The sequence below is a fragment of the Octodon degus genome, unplaced genomic scaffold (genome assembly GCF_000260255.1).
Source record: "Octodon degus isolate 3935 unplaced genomic scaffold, OctDeg1.0 scaffold00446, whole genome shotgun sequence".
NCBI classification, from domain to species: Eukaryota; Metazoa; Chordata; class Mammalia; order Rodentia; family Octodontidae; genus Octodon; species Octodon degus.
Genome location: NW_004525022.1, coordinates 74,712 through 85,046, shown reverse-complemented (window position 1 = coordinate 85,046; position 10,335 = coordinate 74,712). Strand labels below are relative to the sequence as shown.

The 10,335-nt window shown below is 46.0% G+C and overlaps 1 pseudogene; it reads left to right on the top strand.

The window, feature by feature from the left end:
* Positions 1 to 408, top strand: LOC111814723 (annotated as a pseudogene).
* The last annotated feature ends 9,927 nt before the right edge of the window (positions 409 to 10,335 follow it).

Below are 10,335 nucleotides of genomic sequence, written 5' to 3'. Positions count from 1 at the left end.
ATGGAAGATGAGGAGGTCACTCAGAGCTGGGAGGAGTCGGCAGACAGCGGGCAGGAAATCCAAATCTCCTCCCAAAGTGTCCATTGTGATTCAAGACAATAGCCTTCCCACTGGGCCCCCTCCACAGATCCGCATCCTCAAGAGGCCCACCAGCAACTGTGTGGTCAGCAGCCCCAACTCCACCAGCAGTCCATTCCTTACAGTCAAGTCCCTAGCACAGCGGGAAGCTGAGTAAGCCGAAGCCCGAAAACGGATCCTGGGCAGTGCCAGTCCTGAGGAGGAGCAAGAGAAACCTATCGTTGACAGGCCAACCAGGATCTCCCAACCAGAAGACAACAGGCAGCCCAATAATGTGCTCAGACAGCCTTTGATCCTGATGGGTCACAAGGCTTCAAACAGCGCAGATAAATGCAGGCAAGAAAGGATGCTGCTGCTGCTGCTGCTGTCACCACCTCCTGGGTATCAGCCTCAGGTCGCACTGCTGTGGCAAACAGCCGGACTTGAGCAGAGGGAGCGACCTGACTTACTTGCACTGTGATCCCCTTGCTCTGCCCACTGTGATCTTGAGCCCCATGCACTGTGACCTTCCTTTCCCCCCTTCCCACTGTGATCGCATGTCCTGACAAGGGTTGTCCCAAGTCAATGGAAAGGGAAAAAGTGGGTTTAGGGGAGGGTTGGGGTGACCCACCAAGGACTCAGAGTAGAGAGTCAGACAGTGCCACTTGCCCGCTTGGGGTAAAACCGGTGCCAGCAATAAGTTTATCATGCTCATTAATTTGGGATTTCAAAACTCAAATGAGAACTTCACCTACACACCCCCAAGTTCATGTCTTCATCACTTAAGAAGTAAGCTCCATTTGAAAAAATCCTTTTTCCCCCTTCTTCCTATTTTTGTTTGTTTATACAAATATCTGATTTAAGAAAAAGTGCATGGGAGGGGTTTTAGCAGTTTAATTTTTTAATTGAGAAAGGGTAGTTTGTAGTCTACTTAAAAATGTTTCTGGTTTGTTCACTAGAAACATTAATTGATAGGATTTTGGTGAGCTTAGCTTCTATATTCCTACTGCCACCCTGAAAAGGGGCAGGACTCTACAGCCCCAGGACAGGTGAGCACCCCATACTTATACCTCCCTCCCGCAGCTCAGCCCCAGGCACCTTGCCCTGCCTGGAGTCAAGGCTAGCTCTTCAGGCTCAGAGAGCCTGGGGAGGGTGCCAACCCCACCTCTAGTATTGTGGGAGATAGGGAAAGTGACAGGCTTCCCCTTCCCCTACCCTTCATGGTGGCTTCCTACCAGCCAGGCAAAAGAGCAGCGAGCATCAGGGAGTGAGATTGCACTTCTGGGCTTTGAATAAGCAAGGGATACGAGGCTTGGTCAGTATTTGCTGTCAGCACAGGAAGACCAGGAGAGAGTCTGGCTCCTGGATCTGAGCCTGCACATGGTGTGGTCAGAGACTTTCCCACTCCAGCAAGGTTGGAACTTTCTCCTCTGATGGCTGCAGCTCGGTGACTCTACCTGCTACATTTCCACTGTGAAATCAGTACCTGAGGAGCAGAATAATGAGTTAAGTAGGAGAAGGGAAAGCTGTGCATTGCAGAGATGGATGGCCGACCAGTTCCCCAGAGGCCAGAGCTGCCCTTTCCTCCTCCTTCCAGAGCAAGGGCCTGCTATGAAGACGGTTTCTCCTCTGGCCCTGGAGCCTGGAGATTTGCTTTGACTCCTTGAGAAGACGCTAGCAAGGCGCTGCCCAGAGCAGCTTGTGTGTGCAGCCTGCCTCTGCCCAGCTCGCTTTTCTCTTGGGATGCACTGTGCCCTACCCTCAGCCAGCCAGGCGACCTCCCCACTCCTGACCGATGGATGGGTTTTGGAGTGGTTGGTGTGGTTTTGGAGTAGGGCAGCTTGTGGTTGCCCAGGTGGCAAGCTGGATTTTGCAGGCTTACTCTGCATTGGGTATACATGGCCAGGCCCAGCCATGTTCTAGGCCATCTACTAAGGAGGAAGGACCAGCTTACAGTTGAGCCTGAGACTAGTCCATGGCCCAGCCTTAGAACTGTGTGAAGCCAGGAATTGTCTATGAACAGAGCCAGAGCAGAGGGTCAGTTAGTAAGACAGGCAGTTGTTGTAGAGTGGGCAGGAAGAAAGTTGGCTACTATCTTAATGTACTGCCCTGACCAGGTGTCCATACTCTAAATGTCTCGTAACCTTCCCTCAGCTGAGTGGCTTCTAACCAAGGCGAGACTCTCCTTTCTGTTGGAGAAGGGTGCCAAGGCTTGCAGATGGGAAGTTCAGGTGGGCTAATGGTTCTGCGTTCCCTCTACCTGTTTCTGCACACCACACCCTCTGGTGGGAGCCAGAACAGCTGGTGTGTGGACTCAGCACATGGTCAGGACTGTTGTCCCCACCTCTCTCCGGCCAAAGAAGGGGCTCTGCCCACACTGTGCCTGTCACCCACCAGCAGTCATGCCTTTCTTTGGCTTCCCAGATGAGAGATGGCAGTAAAAATGAAAGAAAGCAGGAAACTATTATTTTAGGGGGAGGCGGGAGGAAAGATGGGAAAATGGTTTGGATTTTGTGTGGGTTTTTTTGTAGTTGTCTGTAACTTTCCTTAAGTGCTTTTTCTTTTTCTTTCTTTCTTCTCTTTTTTAAAAGTAAGTTGCAGGCTTTGGCTTGGAAATCCCTGGGGAATAAGGGGCAGAACCCTTAGGCTGCTGCCCCTTTTATCTCTCTTCATGGTACTGTCCTTTCACGCACCTCCTCCTAGACCCCATGAGTCAGGCCTCAGTCCTTCCAGCTAATTGCTTCACTTGAGCCACTACTCTGATGTCAACCAAAGGAGCTAGGGGTCCAGGCCTATTGACCAACCCTTCTCAGCAATCAGGGTGCTCCCCACCTGCAGGCAGGATGCAACACCCTATGTGCTACCATCAGTCCCTTCCAGAGCCCACTTGCCCTGCCTAGCCGTGCACTGCCCTGCCCAGCTATACCCCGCTCTGCCCCATTTGGGGGTGCCCTGTTCAGGGATGGTCCAACAGGGTTGCACCCAGCCTCCCTGGCAAGCAGAGACTCAAGAGACCACTGGGTTCTGTTTTCTGGTCGTGTGATCCCAGGGGTGCACATGGGCCCCTTGGGTGTCTGAATAGAAGGGAATGGGAGGGGGCCACACACCTACATTTTGCTCTGCAAGTGCCATGGGCAGCTGCCTGCACCCCACCCTACCCCTACATGCAGGCTCCTGAGTCGGCAGATTAAGCATTTTATAAATTGTATCTTAAACACATGTTTTAAACATGTCAGAAAAAATAATAATAATAATTTTTTTATTTGGCAGAACCAGGAATTAAACTCAGGCCCTTCCCCTAGCCAGGGAAGTTTTTACTCATCTCCCCAGCCCATTAAAATTAATTTTTTAAATATTATTTTTTTAATTTTTAAGGAAATTTAAAAAATCCATCTCCACTTGTTCCCTACATGGAGCTCCATGGAGCACTTTCCATGAAACTGTTTTCCAGGAGACTCGCCGGCTCGTGATGTATACATGAATGCGTTTTCCACTTGAATTGGTGACCGGAAGTCCTGCTGGGGGCTGTCTATGGGAAAAGGTTTTGGAGGGCCCTCTTGACCAAGGGCCTAGAACCTCTCAGGAATTTCTCCACCAGAGATTCACCCTTAGAAACTCAAATCCTACGGTGGAGAAAATGAGATACACCTGGGGATGTCAGGCCTGGAACAGTTGGGTCCCATTGTGGCCCTTAAAAAAAACGGACTGTACAAGTGTGTTTTAGTTGGGAGCCTGGCCCTAGCTCAGTTCTTTTTTTTATTTTTATTTATTTGAGAGAGAGAGAGAGAGAGAGAGAGAGAGAGAGAGAGAGAGAGAATGTGGTGTGTGTGTGGCCAGCTCAGCCCACCAGGGGGCGGGGCTGGCTGGCATGTGGTGCTGGGGGATTGAACCGCGGTCCCAGATGCTTTGCCAAGCTTGTTCTAAGTAGGTGCCTTAGACCACTGAGCCATCTCTCCAGCCCCTAGCTCCGTTCTTTAAGTGGCTGCTTCCACAAAGCTGTCAGCTTCAGGTTGCTGTAGTTCGATTCCAACAACTCTCCAGCGAGCCAAACATGCCCTGAAGGCATTCGAGGAGCAAGAAAAAAAAATCTTATTCCATTGTTTTCTAGAAAGGACTGAGAGGGGCAGGCTGAAACTTCAGGGAGAATGGTTGTTTTCTCCAGATCAGACGCTGATTACATGGTGAATGGGTGAGGTAGCCAAAGGAATTGGGACAAGAAATTCAATTTTTCCTGGGGAATGGAGCAGCCTTAGGAAGGCCCAGCTTTCGAAAAGGTCTAGCATTTAGCTGGACTTTCTCCTCTTAGGACTCAGCCTCCAAAAGCCTTTAGAGTTCAGCGGTGAATTATGAGAGGAAAAATATGTTTTCCTCGAGCCATATCTTTGAAACCGACATTTCTACATGGAATCGTGCATGCCTTCATTATACAGGCAAATTGGTTCCCGTAGCAGGAGAGGGGAGAGAAAGGGCCTTTGGAATTCTGCTGTGCAATTTGCCTGAGGTCTTTCCGAGATTATTATGTGACAGCACTGAGATTTAGGTGGCTGTGTTTCAAATCTCTGTACCTTGAGCTTTACCATAATTAAATTACAATACTTAAAAATAATTTTTTTTGCAGAACCAGAAATTGAACTCAGGTCCTTCCCTTAGCCAGGGAAATGCTTACTCCACTGAGCCTTCTCCCCGGCCTATTAAAATTAATTTTTAAATAATTGAAATTTTTTTTTAATTTTTAAGAAAATTAAAATAATCCATCTCCACTTGTTCCCTACATGGAGCTCGATAGAAGCATTTTCCATGAAACTATTTTCCAGGAGACTCGCCTGCTCGTGATGTATTCCTGAATGCGTTTTCCAGATGAATTGGGGACCATGAGTCCGGCTTGAGCTCTCTAGGTGAAAAGGTTTAGGAGGGATCCCCTGGCCAAGGGCCTAGAAACTCTCTGGATATTTTCCACCAGAGATTCACCCTCAGAAACTGAAATCGTACTGTGGAGAAAATGAGATACACCTGTGGAATTCAGGCCTGGCACAGCTGGGTGCCATTGTGGCCCTTAAGAAGAAAGGGCTGAACAAGTGTGTTTTATCAGGGAGCCTGGCCCTAGCTCATTTCTTTAAGTTGCTGCTTTCACAAAGCTGTCAGCCTCAGGTTGCTGTAGTTCGATTCCCATAACACTCCATCCACTCTAATATGCCCTGAAAGCATTCGAGGAGTATAAAAAAATATTCCTTATGCCATTTTTTTCTAGAAAGAATTTAGAGTGGCAGGCTGAAACTTCAGGGAGAAGGCTTGTTATCTATGGGAATGGACGCAGATTACATGGTGAATGGGTGAGGTATCCAAAGGAATTTGGACCAGAAATTCAATTTTTCCTGGAGAATGGAGCAGCCTTAGGAAGACCCAACTTGAAAAAAGCTCTAGCATTTAGCTGGACTTTCTCCGTTCAGAACTCAGCATCCCAAATTATTCAGAAACGTCACATTTATGATGTTTTCAACAGAGTTTTGTATTTCACTATATACTGGAACAGGCATTGGAGTGCCCTGATCTCCAAAGTGGCTGAAGCTTAGCTGGTTCTTCTGCATTTAGAACTCACACTTAGAAATACAATTTATGTAGCAGAAACAATCAGCTGTCTTTTCAGCAATGAAGTCTAGAAACGTGTTGTTGGCTCTTTTCCCACAGTAATAAATGGGAGAGAGAACAACCTTCTCCAGTTACTCTGCACCTCACGCTGGAAAGTCACAAACTTAATGGATGCTTTTTCTTAGAAGACTGAATAATTTGCCACTTTGGCACAGTGCAAAATTGTGAAGTACTTTTGTTACAAAAGTGACCTTTTAGGCAGATTTCTGTGTTTTGCTGTAGAACACATCAGCCATGGGTGTGACCTGCTTCCCAAAGAAGCTGGAGATTAGCTGGCTCTTCTGCTTTGAGAACTCACACTTAGAAACACAAATCATGCAGTTGAAACAACCTGGTCTCCTCAGTACCATTTATTCTAGAAACGTGTCTATGGCTCTTGCCCTTAGGAATGAATGGGAGAGAGAACAACCTTCTGCAGTTTCTCTGCACCTCCAGGTGGAAAGTCACAAACTTCAGATATGCTGTCTCTTAGGAGACTGAATGATATGCCACTCTTTTCAAAGCTCAGGACTGTAAAGTAGTTTAGTTACAAAAGTGCCATTTTAGTCAGAGCTCTGTGTTTCGCTCTATACATGAATAGTCATTGGAATGCTCTGCTCCCCAAATAAGCTAGAGCTTAGCTGGAACTTTGGCATTAGGAACTCACAGTTTGAAACACAAATCATGGAGCAGAAACAACCAGCTCTCCTCAGGGCACAGGAGTGTACCAAGGTGTTTCATTCTCTTTGCCAATAGGAATGAATGGGAGAGAGAACAACATTTTAAAGGTTCTCTGCACTTCAAGGTGGAAAGGCACAAACTTCACGGATGCTTTCTCTTAGGAGACTGAATGATTTGCCTCTGTTTTCACAGCGTGGAACTGTGAAGTACTTTCATTTCAAAAGTGACGTTTTAGCCAGAGTTCTGTGTTACGCTGTATACAGGAACAGGCATAGGAGTGCCATGCTTCCAATCAAGCTGGATCTTAGGTGGCTCTTCCGCAATTAAGAACTCACACTAAGAAACGGAAATCATGCAGTAGATTCAACCAGATTTCCTTACAGCACTGGAGTCTAGAAACCATTTTCTCTCTCTTTGCTTGTAGGTATAAAAGGGAGATAGAAGAACCTATTGCAGGTACTCTGCACCTCCAGGTGGAAAATCAGAAGCTTCAGGGATGTTTTCTCTTAGTAGACTGAATGATTTGCCACTCGTTTCACAGTGCAGAACTGTGAAGTACTTTAATTACAAAAGTGACATTTTATCCAGTGTCCTGGGTTGCACTGTATACAGGAACAGGCATTGGACTGCCCTGCTTTCCCAAGAAGCTGGAGCTTAGCTGGCTCTTGTGCGTTAAGAACTCACACTTAGAAACACAAATCATGCAGTAGAAACAAGCAGCTGTCCTCAGGGCACTGGAGTCTAGAAACGTGTTTCTGGCTCTTTAACAATGGGAAATGAATGGGAGAGAGAAAAAACTGCAGTTTCTCTGCACCTCCAGCTGGAAAGTCACACACTTCACGGATGCTTTCTCTTAGGAGACTGAATGGTTGCCACTCTATTCACAGCATGTAACTGTGAAGTGCTTTCATTACAAAAGTGAGGTTTTAGCCAGAGTTCTGTGCTTTGCTCTATACAGGAAAAGGCATTGGAGTGTCGTGCTTTCCAAAGGAGCTTAAGCTTAGCTGGCTCTTCTGCCTTAAGAACTCACACTTAGAAACACAAATCATGCAGCAGATGCAACCCTTTCCCTCAGGAAAGTGGAGTCTAGAAACATGTTTCTGGCTATTTGCTCATAAGAATGAAATGGAGAAAGAAAAACCTACTCCAAATTCCCTACACCTACACCTGGAAAGTCACAAACCTCAAGGATGCATTTTCTTAGGAGACTGAACAATTTTCCACTCTTCACGGCGTGGAACTGTGAAGTACTTTAATTACACAAGTGATGTTTTAATCAGAGTTCTGTGTTTCACTGTATACAGGAACAGGTATTGGAATTCCTTGCTTCCAAATGAAGTTGGATCTTAGCTGGCTCTTCTGCATTAAGAGCTCACACTTAGAAACACAAGTCATGCCATAGAAACAAGCAGCTCTCCTCTGTGCAATTGAGTCTAGAAAAGTGTTTCTGGCTTTTTGACCGTAGGAAAGAATGGGAGAGAGAACAACCTTCTGCAGTTTCTCTGAAGCTCCATCTGGAAAGTCACAAACATCTCAGATACTTTCTCTTAGGAGACTGAATGGTTTGCAACTCTTTTCACAGCATGGAACAGTGAAGTACTATAGTTAGAAAAGTGAAGTTTTAGCCAGAGTTCTGTGTTTCAATGTATACGGGAACAGGAATTGGACTGCCCTGCTTCCCAAAGAATCTGGAGGTTAGCAGGCTCTTCTGCATTAAGAACAAACAATTAGAAGCATAAATCATGCAGTGGAAACAAGCAGCTCTCCTCAGGGCAAAGAAGTCTAGAAACTTGTTTCTTTCTCTTTGCCCATAGGAATGAATGGGAGAGAGAACAACATTTTGCAGTTTTTCTTCATCTCCAGGTGGAAAGTTACAAACTTCATGGTTCCTTCCTCTTAGGAGACTGAGTGATTTGCCACTGTTTTCACAGCGCAGAACTGTGATATACTTTAGTTACAAAAGTGACATTTTAGCCAGAGTTCTGTGTTTTTCTCTATGCAGGAAAAGGCATTGGAGTTCCCTAATTCTCAAAAAAGCGGGAGATTAGCTGGCGGTTCAGCATTAAGAACTCACACTTAGAAACACAAATCATGGTGTAGAAATAAGCAGCTCTCCCCAGGGCACTGAAATCTATAAACGTGTTTCATTCTCTTTGTCCATAGGAATGAATGGGAGAGAGAACATAATTCTGCAGTTTTTCTGCACCTCCACGTGGAAAGTCGCAAACCTCATGGATACTTTCTCTTAGGAGAATGAAAGATTTGCCAGTATTTTCACAGCACCGAACTGTGAAGTACTTTAGTTACGAATGTGACTTTTTAGCTAGAGTTCTGTGTTTCACTGTACACAGGAACGGGCATTGGATTGCCTTGCTTCCCAAAGAAGCTGGAGCTTAGCTGGCTCTTCTGCTTTGAGAACTCACACTTAGAAACACAAATCATGCAGTGGAAACAACCAGGTACTGAGAAGTCAGTACCCTTTATTCTAGAAACGTGTCCGTGGCTCTTGCCCTTAGGAATGAATGAGAGAGAGAACAATCTTCTGCAGTTTCTCTGCACCTCCACCTGGAAAGGCACAAACTTCAGATATGCTGTCTCTTAGGAGAACAAATGATTTGCCACTCTTTTCAAAGCGTGGAACTGTGGAGCTGTTTAGTTACAAAAGTGCCATTTTTGTCAGACTTCTGTGTTTCACTCTATACACGAATAGTCATTGGAATGCTCCGCTTCCCAAATAAGCTGAAGCTTAGCTGGATCTTCAGCATTAGGAACTCACATTTAGAAACACAAATCATGGAGTGGAAACAACCAGTTCTCCTCAGGGCACAGGAGTGTACAAAGGTGTTTCATTCTCTTTGCCAATAGGAATGAATGAGAGAGAGTGCAACATTCTAAAGGTTCTCTGCACCTCCAGGTGGAAAGTCACAAACTTCACGGATGCTTTCTCTTAGGAGACTGAATGATTTGCCTCTGTTTTCACAGCGTGGACCTGTGAAGTACTTTCATTACAAAAGTGACGTTTTAGCCAGAGTTCTGTGTTGCGCTCTATAGAGGAACAGGCATTGGAGTGCCATGCTTCCAATCAAGCTGGAGCTTAGGTGGCTCTTCCGCATAAAGAACTGCCACTTAGAAACAGAAATCATGCAGTAGATTCAACCAGATTTCCTTACAGCACTGGAGTCTAGAAACCATTTTCTTTCTCTTTGCTCGTAGGTATAAAAGGGAGATAGAAGAACCTATTGCAGTTTCTCTGCACCTCCAGGTGGAAAATCACAAGCTTCATGGATGCTTTCTCTTAGTAGACTGAATGACTTGCCACTCTATTCACAGCGCAGAACTGTGAAGTACTTTAGTTTCAAAAGTGACGTTTTAGCCAGTGTTCTGGTTTGTGCTGTATACGGAAACAGGCATTGAATTGCCCTGTTCCCCAAAGAAGCTGGAGCTTAGCTGGCTCTTCTGCATTAAGAACTCATACTTAGAAACAAGTCATGCAGTAGAAATAAGCAGCTCTCCTCAGGGCACTGGAATCTAGAAACTTGTTTGTGGCTCTTTGCCCTTAGGAATGAATGGGAGAGAGAACAACCTTCTGCAGTTTCTTTTCACCTCGACCTGGAAAGTCACAATCTTCACGGATGCTTTCTCTTAGGAGACTGAATGATTTGCCCCTCTTTTCCAGCACAGAACTCTCCTGAACCATCGGATCAGTCAACGAAGTTCACCTGGGCTGGACCAGGGAATAGGAAAGGGGACAAAGGACAGGAGACGCGAGAAATGCAGGCAAGACAAAGATTCTGATCAAGCCTCATTTATTTAGGGGAGGTTGTGGATATATAGAGGGGGTAATGGAATGAGGTCTCGGCTCTTGGGGTCAGCAGCTGTCTAGGCATGGGGAGGGTGCAACCCCTAGGTCATAGCACGTGATTCACAGGGAATGGGCAAGGTGAGAAGGGCCATAAACTTGACTCAGCAGAT